General features: G+C 32.3%; 2 long non-coding RNA genes across 2 annotated transcripts in view; one reads left to right on the top strand and one right to left on the bottom strand.

Moving 5' to 3' along the window:
- The first annotated feature begins 456 nt into the window (after window positions 1-456).
- Window positions 457-12,709, top strand: part of LOC145277847 (uncharacterized) — a 315,647-nt gene continuing 303,394 nt past the window's right edge. Inside the window, exon 1 of the long non-coding RNA XR_013868226.1 lies at window positions 457-2,778. This is a non-coding gene — a long non-coding RNA (uncharacterized LOC145277847). The remainder of the gene's footprint in view (window positions 2,779-12,709) is intronic.
- Window positions 9,165-12,709, bottom strand: part of LOC145277846 (uncharacterized) — a 35,175-nt gene continuing 31,630 nt past the window's right edge. Inside the window, exon 2 of the long non-coding RNA XR_013868223.1 lies at window positions 9,165-10,464. This is a non-coding gene — a long non-coding RNA (uncharacterized LOC145277846). The remainder of the gene's footprint in view (window positions 10,465-12,709) is intronic.

Below are 12,709 nucleotides of genomic sequence, written 5' to 3' on the forward strand. Positions count from 1 at the left end.
ATAAATAATACTCGATTATATTTTGCATAAAATAAATTAAAAAATGCTACTTTTTTACTGTTTATTTTTTCCTTCCAAAATCTGTTTCATTAATGTAAATTATGTAATACTTGTGTATGAACACTTCTTCTTTATTTTAAAAATATTGAAAGTAAAATCACCTTTGATGTAAACAAAGAAAACACTTACAAAATGACTGTTAGCGATTTTAAACTAAAATAAAAAAAAATCCAGTTTGGTAAACGGAACATTAGTACATCAGTAAACGATTTTCAAGTGACACCGGTCTTAGTAGGATGAGAATATTTGCCTAATACTAATAATAACAATAAATAACAGATTGAAAATAATAATAATAATAATAATAATAATAATAATAATAATAATAATAATAATAATAATAAGTAGTAGTAGTTGTATATAGGAAATGCATGAACTTTATACGTTATTGTTTGTACTTATAAAATTATATACAATAAAATAATAGTAAGATATCAATAATAATAATAATAATAATAATAATAATAATAATAATAATAATAATAATAATAATAATGAGAAAAAGAAGAAGAAGAGGAAAAATAATGCACGTTTTTCAAAAAGTAAAACTGTTGTAATTTTGTTTGTAATAAAAATAAAAATGAAGATACGATATAGTTGAAATTGTTAGTTTAAAGTACAGAACAAGTAAGAACGTTAATGACCGCTAATTTCTCGGTAGCATGTGGCTAAGTATGACTTTGAAAAAAGATCCGGTGATTTTGAGTTTTGTAGGAGGATTAAATTTCAAGAGGGTAAAAAATTTCCTACTACCTATGTTGGTCTACGTAGCTGAGAGAGTGGGAAAAGGAAGGCAAATTATAATATTTTCCAAACGGTTGCGAAACACCTGAGGGGCGGCATTTTGAGAGGGTAAAAATAGAAAAAATAAAAATAAACAAAAGTTAACGAAAAATATGAAATTTTATACCAAAAAGGTTGTAAAAAATCGAAATTTTGGGGGGTATCGGAATCAGAAAAAATGTGTCCCTATTTTCTGAGCGTCGGGGGGGGGGCGGCATGGGGGCGGCATTTTGAGATGGTAAAAGGGGAAAATCGAAAAAAATGCTAACAAAAAATCTGAAATTTTATATCGAAAAGGTTGTAAAAAATGGGAACTTTTGTAGTTATCGGAATCGCAAAAAGGTGTCCCTATTTTGCGAGCGGCATATGTCAGGGGGCGGCATTTTGAGAGAGTAAAAATAGAAAGTAGAAAAAAATAAATAAAAATAAACAAAACCTAACAAAAAATCTGACATTTTATACTGAAAAAGTAAAAAATCGGAAATTTTTGAGGTATCAGAATCAGGCGGCATTTTGAGAGGATAAAAATAGAAAATAGAAAAAATATATAAAAGTTAACAAAAAATCTGACATTTTATACCGAAAGTTTGTAAAAATCTGAAGTATTGGAGGTATCGGAATCGGAAAAATGTGTCCCTATTTTACGATTCCAAAACTAGAACTAATTTTCGCAAGGTATGAAAATTAAGCAACTACAGAATAAATGTTAACTTAGTAATAATAATGGACCAGTTTTCCTACCTAGCAAAAAATGGACGAATTTTCCACGGACGAATTATCCATGTGCGAATTTTCCATGTGCGAATTTTCCATGGACGAATTTTCCCGGCACCCAAATGCCGGGGGGGGGGGCGCAAATTTTACTACCGCCCCGGGCGGCAAAAGGTCTAGATACGCCACTGTATATATAGGGTAATGCATTTTAAACTGAGGCGATTTTGCGCGCTCTAATAGGTTTTTAACAATAATTATTTGGTAGCGATAAAAGCTTGTGAAATTTAAAAGACAAGAATTCCAGCTGATTGCATTTTATAGTTCGAAGCGAAGCGTTTAACATATTATTAGCGCTGCCAATAAGAACATCCAGGACAGTAACTTTATTATTTACATTTACTTCTACGATAAATTAAGAACAGATATTTTGGAAAAGGTCATGGTGTTTGCGCATTTGTTCGTTATAGTCGGTTATAATAATAATATCATCAATATTGTGCACGTAGTTTGAGAGGTTAATATGTGTTATTAAATACTTGTTTTCAAAATAACTCATAAGGAATTCGCTAAAAGTAGGTCAAAGAACCAGACTCATCGAAAATCAACCAATTTGCATTTAAATGTTTAAGTTGACACCATAAAAATGTTATTTCAGCGGTGTAGATTTATATTTAAAAAATTGATTTTAAGTGGAGGGGGGGAACGAGTTATTGTTGATAATTATATCAATTGTTTTCTTTCTTTTGACAAGTAAATTAGTAAATAAGCTCACTGGCTTAAGAGAAATCATGATTTTATTATACGGTTGTTTTGTTTTCAGAATTTGCGAGGAAGTCTCGAAATAAAGACGAAATGTTGATGAACACATTATTCGGTTTGTTCCTTTTTATTCTCTCTCTCTCTCACACACACACACACACGCGCGTGCGCGTGTTTCATACAACGAAGGTGTGAGACGCTTAGCGGTTATACAACACCCAAGGCGCTAAGCCGTTGAACAAAACGGGGGAGGGGGAGATGCGTGTTGTTAAACGTCCAGTTTTGATTATATCGAACACTTCATTTAATTTAAATGCAATTCAGACAATGGGACCACACCCGTGAGGAGGCCGGGAAACGGTGCGTATTCTTTCTTGATAACTCGACATTATCTGGAGGCATAAATAAAATGCCTCACAAGTGAAAACAGCCGATAAACACTATTATATAAAAGTCTACAAGGTAAGTTGTTTCTTCCAAACAACAATATCTTCTGTTTTCCGTTTGCTTCATAGAGATTTTTTTTCTGTTCTGGTAGCAAATTTAATTCAATACTCCTCAATATATGCTTAATTGCAGTATGAAAATATGTTTATTGCGAGCTACACATGATTTCTTTATTTTGATCAGGGTTATTGACATTCTCCTTTCTTTTTTATAGACAACTTTTGTTGACCAGTCACTACCCACTACTGACATATTTACAACTCTATTGCACTTTGCACATTATCTATCTATCTATCTATCTATCTATCTATCTATCTATCTATCTATCTATCTATCACTGCGTTATATATTATTCGCCTGTAAAAATTTGTCTTTATTGTTTGCAAGCATTTATCTGAAAATCTGAGCAAACAAATCAAACCCACAACCACTGGACAAAATGGTTGAATCGAGTTTTTAACAATTCATTTTTTGTCTCAAAAAGATTATTTATCCGAAGCAGAGCCGCCACTATATAAATAGAGACGGATGGAAGAGTGAAGGAGGGGATCAGGTTGGGGCTATTTTTGCGCCTCTCGCTTCAAATATCGGAAAAAAATCAAGTGTTTTTTTGAACACTAACAAAACATTTCGGTCTTATAAATATGCTTTACGCTGGCTCTAACTTTAATCGTTATTATTCTGGATTTTTAAATTTATATCCCTTATGTTCTATGTAAAAATGTAAATGGTCTATATCTGGACTTTTCTTATCGATGGATTCCGTAATAAAATATTTAATTTTTAAATCACCATTTTCTTTTTTTAACGTTGGTTCATGTTGTTAAGAACACTAAAATGAAATTTCTTTGCAAATATATTTTATCTTGCTCGGAATATTTTGTTTTCAACAGTAAATGTAAATTAAAACAGTCACCAAATTTCTCTCTCAACCAACTGATATTATTAATAGTAGATGATACTACTAAATTATTATTATTAATATATACTATATGAATAATAATATTATGAACTGCCGGACAACTGTCTTTATTAGTAACGTTGAACAATGGAATAAAACAGGCAAAATGGATCTTTTCATGTTTTGGTTCGGCTAAACGTTTAAACTTGGTGTATTGCGCATATCGCGCAGGATCACGACCGGCATTGAAATACGAGATATAGGTTTATATAAAGATGATTGGTTGAAATGAGACTAACGCTAAATGAGATAGGATTAGAAAAGCAATTCATAGAGAGATGATTTAAAGTCGAGATCATTAACAACATTAAAAAACTTGATTTCTTGCCGTTATTCTTCAGTATATATATATATATATATATATATATATATATATATATATATATATATATATATATATATATATATACATTCAAGGGAGGAAACAAAGAAAGTAGATAATTAAATAATTAATGAATGAAATACGGGTGACTATTACATTAATTATTTATGTATTTTATTTATATATTATTTTATTTTATCTTTAATAAGTGAAAGAAATGATTAATGTCATACATTTTTCTTGAATTCTTTCTGATGTAAGATTGATTAAATTAAGTTTAGTTTTGTGTTTGAGATTTAATATAATGTTGTGTATGTTTGTTTCTGTCTGGCTTCACGTGTTCCATTTCCATTTCAGGGTCGCATCGGTGTACTTTACAGTAATATATGCATGTGCATATAAACGCGCCTGTTACAAGTATTAATGCGTGTGGTTTCAGTGCGACTCTCTAGCATGTAAGGTTTACAAAAATAATTAAATAATGTGCTCACGTTACTCAATCTGTTTCTTAGAATATATATATATATATATATATATATATATATATATATATATATATATATATATATAGTCTTTGAAGTTTTTAACCTTTAAAACTATACAAAAAAATTATTTTTTAGATTCGTTAGAAAACCATCTAGTCAGTAAGTCATTTAATCACCTGCAAGCACTGCATCAACTCGCTCTCGAATTTACTATAATACCAATAATTTATTTTTCAAGGGATCATCAGTTGTTTACCATGAAACACTGTTTCGGGGATTTAAAAATAATATATTACATCATGGCTCCCAAGCAGTGTTGATCAAACACCACCACCCTTAATCTTAGGAAGAAGACATGTTACAAACATTTAATCCAATTTCCTATTCTTAATTGCAATTACTAACCTTTTCATACTATAAAAATGAATTTCTTACCTATGCGATTCATCAATATATATATATATATATATATATATATATATATATATATATATATATATATATATATATATATATATATATATATATTCCATAATTTATTGTAAGTTTAGCATTGTAACAAGCACAGACATATGTATTGATGCTTACACGCGCACACTGATGCTTTAAAAAGACATTACTTAACATATCTAAAAATTTGATGTAGAGATTACTCTATTCTCTATTACAAGTATCTAAGTTATTTACATTTTTTAGGAGCGGGTGTGAGTTTGGGTGGACGAACTACTTAAATCATAAAGTTTACAAAATAAATAATGTGCCCATATTACTAACCATGTTGCGTAAAATATATATTTACAAAATTCATAATAGTCCGTTAATTAGTTTAGGAGATTATTCTACACTATACACGCACGCACGCACGCACGCACGCACGCACGCACACACACACACACATTGTAAAAAGCGACAAAATAGAAAGCAATTAGTAATCTAACAGTTTTCATTTAATTTTCACGTATACATAAAAAAAAAAAAATCGCACGTTTTATTTGATCTGAAATCTTCCCACGCCAAAAAAAAGTTAAATGCATGAGCATATTTTTTAATTGACTTTATTTTAGAATATCGTTTTGTGCGTTTCCCATAACGGGTGTATATTTTCATCCAATGTGTACAGAGAAAATATTGTGTAACATAAGATGTTTTTGTCTGGTCACATAGTATGAAAGAATGGGTTTAAAACGATAAAACAGATCGCCATAAGAGCAATCCCTTTCGACTACAAAGACAGCATGTAACGTTGACAACAGTGCAAACTAAAATAATAATCACTTCAGCTGAGACTGACTTGACGGACACCAAGAAACCCTAGATTAAAAAAGAACGTGTTTGGCATTTACATCGTATCTGTCATCATTATATGGCCTACGCCTTATTAAACAGAAACCAAAATACACGCATTTTCAAATCAACTTGTAATCACATTATTACTTCGTCAAAAAACAAAAACAAAACAAAAACAAAAAAACAAAAAAAAACAAAAACAAAACTAAACAAAATAAAACAAAAAACAGCAAAATAAAAACAAACAAACAAACAAACAAACAAACAAATAAACAATATATATCTATTAAAACAAAAATAAATATCCAGTTTCAATTTGACATTGTTAATTTGATAAATAAAAACATTTTTAGACAAAATTATTATTAAAACAAGAATATGCAGCGAAGTCCTCATTTGTTGTCGCAGCTAGAGCAATGTTTCTGTAGGTTTATCCCAGTGGCGTAGCTAGAGTAAATGTCACCCGAGGCGGTCCGCTCAAATGTCACCCCACTGACACCACTTCACTCTATGCTAAGGAGTGGGGCGCCACATCCCCCATGTAAACGGAATTTTAATGAAATATTAAACGGTTCTTCTACTAGGTTAATGTCGGCGTGTTACTTACAGAATACGATTAATTAAACTGCAGAAGCACCTGCTAAAATGCTTCACAAGTTCTATAATTGAATACCCCCCCCCAAAAAAAACAACGAAAAACATAAAAGTATGTTTTCTAAACTGTTCGTGTCGTAATATTAAAACTCTCGTATTTTGTGTTTATTGTGTTGTCTAATTATCTCCCCTTGCTGTGTACTCTCTAGTATTTTCTATTATTTCATTAAAACCTTTATTCTAGGTAAACGTGTCTTTTGTTCTCACTTTACAACAATTTAATGAACTAATACAAAAAAATATGGACAAATTTTTAACTCCTAATCGTCTGGATATCTCTTCTATCTCGACCGGCGCAAACAAAACATGTAAACATTGGCTTCGAACTATATCGTCTCTCATACAAATAAACCAAGAACACAACCGATTTTGACAGGTTAGACATTTTGATAAATCATGTTTCTCCCGACGTATATGAATGCATCGCAGACCATACGTCGTATGCCTCTGCCCTGAATCGTCTCAGTGATTTATATATAAAACCTACTAAATATAATTTTATATATAAAACCCACTAAATATAATTTATATATAAAACCCACTAACGAAATTTTCGTTAGACATACATTGTCAACTCGAAGACAAAAAGACGATGAAAACATCAACGAATACGTAGAACCGCTAGTGTTGTTAGCTAAAGATTGCGACTTTCAAGCAGTTAATGCTATTGAAAACAGACACGCTTGCGTTAGAGACGCCTCCATTACTAGTTTACGTTCCAACTCTATCCGGCAGAGATTGCTTGAGAACAGAACACTTGATATTATGTATTACGTCGACCAAGCTAGAGCTCTTTATTCAGCACAGAAAAATTCCGAATCCTACCCTCATTCTGAATCTTACACTCATTCTTATGACATGGTGGCTACTGTTAACGATGAACAAAAATATCACAATAAATCTGAGGATGAATTTTGTGATACTTCTGCTTTCATAAAAACTAAATCAACTTGCTATTTTTGCGGGTATTCCAGACACGATCGGAAAGTTTGTCCAGCTAGGTCCGCCATTTGAAAAAAAAATGTCATGTTAAAGGTCATTTCGCGAAGGCGTGTCAAAATTCTCAGAAATCTACATCTGCTTCCATTCAATCACAAGCCATGTCAGCATCTACACAATCACACAAGCTAATGTCTATATTGTTTGATCCTCCAACAAAGAAAAACAATTTTTTTTGAAAATACATTAGCTTCTTCTTCGGGTAGTTTAAAACCAACTTCTGTATACATTCTAGTTGAGAAAACTGAAGCAACAGCTATGATAGACACTGGGAGCTCCGGATCCTTCATCTCGGAAGACTTTGTTAAGAAAAATAAATTGAAAGTACAACCACCTACTGGAAGGGTACATATGGCCTCCTCGTCACTTAATGCTACAGTGAAATGACAGTGTACCGTCAGCATCAATTTACAAGGTGAGTGGTACGATAACACAAAATTTGAAATTTTACCGGATCTTTGCAGTGATGTCATTCTCGGCCGAGACTTCATGAGGCAGTATTCTAGTGTTTCTTTTAACTTTGGTGGTCATAAGGGTAGTCTTAAAATCCCTAGCTCTGTTTCCTGCAGTGTACAGTCTGCTTTAGTAGAAACACCATCTCTTTTCGCAAAACTTTCTCCAGACTGTAAACCCATAATCTAGGTGGTTTCGAAATCAAGGTAAACAATTTATACGGTCAAAAATTGAGAAAATGCTCCAGGAAGGAGTAATTGAAAAAAGTACCTCACCTTGGGGAGCCAATGTTTTAATAGTTACTGGTGAGCGTCACAGAAAAAGATGGGTTGTTGATTACAGTCGAACAATCAATTCACATCATTAGACGCTTACCAAGGATGGATGATCTTGCTGCTGAAATTTACAGATATAAAATTTACAGCTTCCTGGATTTAAAGAGTGCGTATCACCAGATACCCATTCGAGAGAAAGAGAAAATCTACACTGCCTTTGAGGCGAACAGTTTTGTAGAGTTCCGTTTGACGTCACTAATGGTGTCACTTGTTTCCAAAGAACGATGGACAGTATCATCAAGCAACATAAATTGCAGGGAGTTCATGCATATGTTGACAATATAGTTATAGTCGGGAATACCCAAAAGGAACATAACGAAAAAGGAACATAACGAAAAAGTGTTGTCTAATTATCTCCCGTTGCTGTGTACTATCAAGTATTTTCTATTAGTCCATTAAAACCTTTATTCTAGTTAAATGTGTCTTTTGTTCTCACTTTACAACAGTTCGTGAAAACTTACTGACAGCATTATTATAGTCCTAAATTATGGGATACAAAAAATGAACGCATCTCTTACTAAAAGTAAAAGAAAGTCTTTCTCAGAACAATGGCAAATTGTAAACCAACACCAGTGTATATTATGACGAGTCACTTAGTAAATCGATGAATAACTAAATTAATTAATTGTTGTTATGAAGAAGGAAGGCGGCGTTAGAAACGCAGTCGAATAGAAACGCCAAAAAAAGAAAAAAAAAGGAAAAATCAGTTAGTAAATAAAATTAGAAAAGATGATTTGAAAACAAAAAGACACGTAACAGCCGATCTGCCTTATCAACTCACAAAAAGAAGCGAATAAAATAAAATAGAAGAAGATCAAGTGATGATAATAAATGAATGGGTAGAAAAAAAAATTACGAAGAAAAGAAGAAATAAGACACTTAAAAAAGAATAGAAAAAAAGAAACTGTGAGTTAACGATCTTTTTGTTTTATATTTAAATCTACACTAGAAAGAATAACGGTACTCATGCAGTTTTGTTACCGCAATTTTTCCGTACCTTCACGAGCGTTTCCGGGCAGATATTGAGAAGAACTGGAATATGTTGAGCCACTTAGCCAATCGAATTCAAGTTAGCAGACGATAAAAAAATTCAATTATTTTTTTTTATTCAATTATCTGTTTTTCACCATTCACACTTTAATAAAGTTCTTTTTTGTCAAAGTTTCAAGATAATTAAGATAATGAATCTATAAACTTTATTGACCTTACTACACACACGACAACGAACCATGTCGAAAGAATGTGGGGGGAAGCAAAGCAAAGAAACAAAATCGAATGTGGGACCAATCGGGAACTATTAGAAAGCTACTTGACAGATTTCATGTGGAGACAAAAATTCAAAGACCCTTTCGCCTGCATAATGGACCAGGTAGCTCAATATTACCCTCAGCTTCCTTTTACTCTCTCTACACACTCTTCTCTACCTTATCGTCTGCTCTTGCAACAAAAGAAAATTTGCCAATCACCCTAACCTCTGGATTTTAAAAATAAAAACAAAACAAACAAACAAAACCTAACATGACCATCGGCCAAAAAATTAATAACTAACAAGAAAAAAAACTAACAATGCCCTCAGAAAAATAAAACAACAATGGGTCCCAAACAACAATAAATCAAAAATTAATTAAAAAGTTTCATAAAAAGACATAATTTTTTTTCCATATCTTGTTTTACTTCATTTTCGTTTTCTTATATTAGCAAATATTTTTCGTTATTTGGGTTTATGGTCTTCTCTGAAACGCTTATGAAAATCGCAGTAACAAAACTAAGTACCAAAAAACAAAAAACAAAAAACATTTATACTATTTTTACAGTTTTGTTTCCTCATATCAAATGTAAAAGTAAAAGAAAATTTTGTTTCTTCCATTTTTCATTCTGGTTTGTAGTTGTATTTATATATATACATATATATATACTTCTTGCAAAACGTCACTCCAAAATAACAAGAAAGCAATGAAAGATAAGTCGCATATAGCTGGTAACAGATTGTGCGCAGCGCCTCTTGTCTCGGCGGTTTCTCCGACATCACACAGAGATTCAATAGCTTCCACAAACTGGTTAAACTTCTGTTTCATCGGCTTCACTACATCAGCATGTGCACTCCAGCGAGTTGTGCGCGATTTCTTCACTGTAAGATCTGTGTACTTTACTAACACATCCAAGCGATGGCTTGATAGAGCGTAAAAAGTGTACAACACCTTAAGACTGCAAAAAAAAAAAAAAAAAAAAAGAGGGATTGTTAGAAAACGAATGTTTCTCGCAAAGGTTCAAAGAATAATTAGAACAAGGTATAAAAACGACCCTTGGATTAATGTCCTGGATCTTTTTTTTGCACACCACCATGGATTCTGGCCATGCTTGCAGCATTATCGTACCCTTGACCGGGACAGGACTTAATATCTAGTCCTTCGTTTATAATTTCTAAAGTACGTCAATGCAGTAGCTGTTTTACCTTTCAAATATAAAATATAAAATTGGATTGGGGTTTTTATTGATGTTGATTTTGATAGGTGAATTGTAGCTGGAAGATACTTAGCTAATTTTTTTTTTTTTTTGGGGGGGGGGATTGGCTAGTTCAGATTTTTATCCAGTATTAAAAAAAAAAGTTTCGCAACTTCTTTATATTTTTTTTTACCAGGATTTCTTTTTAGAAAATTTGCGACGTTCATTTTCCACATTTGTTCCAATGATATTTTCACACGTGTTTTTACTCTTGCATTAACACCCATTCGTTTTCCTTCTTGTCTGAATTTAAAGGAAAGAGGGAAAAAGATTAATTAAGGTCCTCATCAGATTTGGGTAATTCGCCGAGGAATTGATGGGGTTGCTAACATCTGGTTTTGTTACTTCAGTGGCAAGTTCTTTAACATCCTATTCTTAGGATTTGATGAAACCATTTTTTACAAGGCGCATTCCATTGGTAAGTTTCGTCCATCTGAAAACAGTACAATATTTTTCCAAATCCTTTTTTTGTTTAGAAAAATATCAAACTTCCACGTTCCTTGAAATTTACCGCAATCGATCGATTGTTTCTCTCCATATTTTTAAAAAGTAGGCACTTAGATGCTTGCCTTAAACATGGAGAAGGACTTCAAAGATTGGAATAGTAAATTTTTGTCTGTGTTCTCCATTTTTAGAATTTAGTCATTAGTAGGGCTATCCATGGTGGTGTGCAAAAAAAGATCAAAAACAGCATATTCTTTTCATTGTTTTGACTCTCGAGTATATACCCGACACAAACACAGTTAATCAACCGAGAACCACATCACTCTATATAAAAGCATATCAGATATCAACGGATATACACTCGAGAGTCAAACTAATGAAAAGCATATGCTGTTATCATAGCCCTAGTCATTAGTTATAATTTCTTGTGACAATTTTCGAAATTCTTCTTCCGCAGCAAGCAGAGTTACTTCTTCGTTACAATTATTCTTCGTTACAATTAGCTGACTACTAAGTCATTTGTCCTTTAGATGAGTTTTTTTTTCTTCTCAATTACAAAAATTAGTAAAATTCAAACATTCAATTAAATAAAGCAGCGATGGTCGAATGCAATCGCAAGGAGTTGGTACATTGTCACCCAAGTGATACTAATAAAAATATTTCTGACTCCTTTATTGCCTTGGTTGTTGAAATTAAATGGGTGTTTTGGTCATAAACCTTTACTTAAAAAGGAGAGACGAAAGCAAAGCGTTTTTCTTTTTATTCAATTCACTTCCTATCAAAATAGAGAAAAAAATAGAAAGAAACTATAGAAACGTTATTGTAATGGATCTTCATGGACACACCTAATTTAAAGTCATTTTTTTTTTGTAAGTTTGCATGGCAAATCTGAACTAACGCGTGGAATGTTAAAAGTTGGCCACCCAAGCATAATATAAATTGTATATAAGTAAGTAACCCCCACCCTCGCCGAAAACAAAAAAAAAAAAACATGAACAACAGGTTCTTCTGTAGGAAAGGACGACCTACAGCGGCCTTCATTAATTCCGTTCCACTTTAAAAGAAATGGAACTTATTTAAAAGCAAACCACCATGAAATTATCTATGAAACGGGCCAATTATTGGTGTCAGTACTTCAGTACGCTTACATTCTAGGATTTTTTTTCATATTAATGAATCATAACTTATTTAGGCAAAAATCTACTCGAGAATAAGGTTTAACGAGATTGTCAGTTATATGATTAACAACACTATGATACGATTGGAAACGATGAGTGGAATGAGGTTAAAAGTCGTATTCAGTTTTTATTGACATTGGACTTGAAGACATGTTATGGTCAGCAGGGAATCATTTCCCTTCTATTGTGTTTCACAGATGGGAAGTTTCTGAAAATAAACTCTGCTCATGGAAGTTTCGTTTGGTTTTAGATACAAAGTGGAATAGAAAAGTTATTTGCAGTGGTGGTAGCTAGACGAGTTCTTGCGAACGTTTTACGGGGAAGAT

The sequence above is a fragment of the Euprymna scolopes genome, chromosome 6, assembly GCF_053919585.1.
Source record: "Euprymna scolopes isolate OS-2025 chromosome 6, ASM5391958v1, whole genome shotgun sequence".
NCBI classification, from domain to species: domain Eukaryota; kingdom Metazoa; phylum Mollusca; class Cephalopoda; order Sepiida; family Sepiolidae; genus Euprymna; species Euprymna scolopes.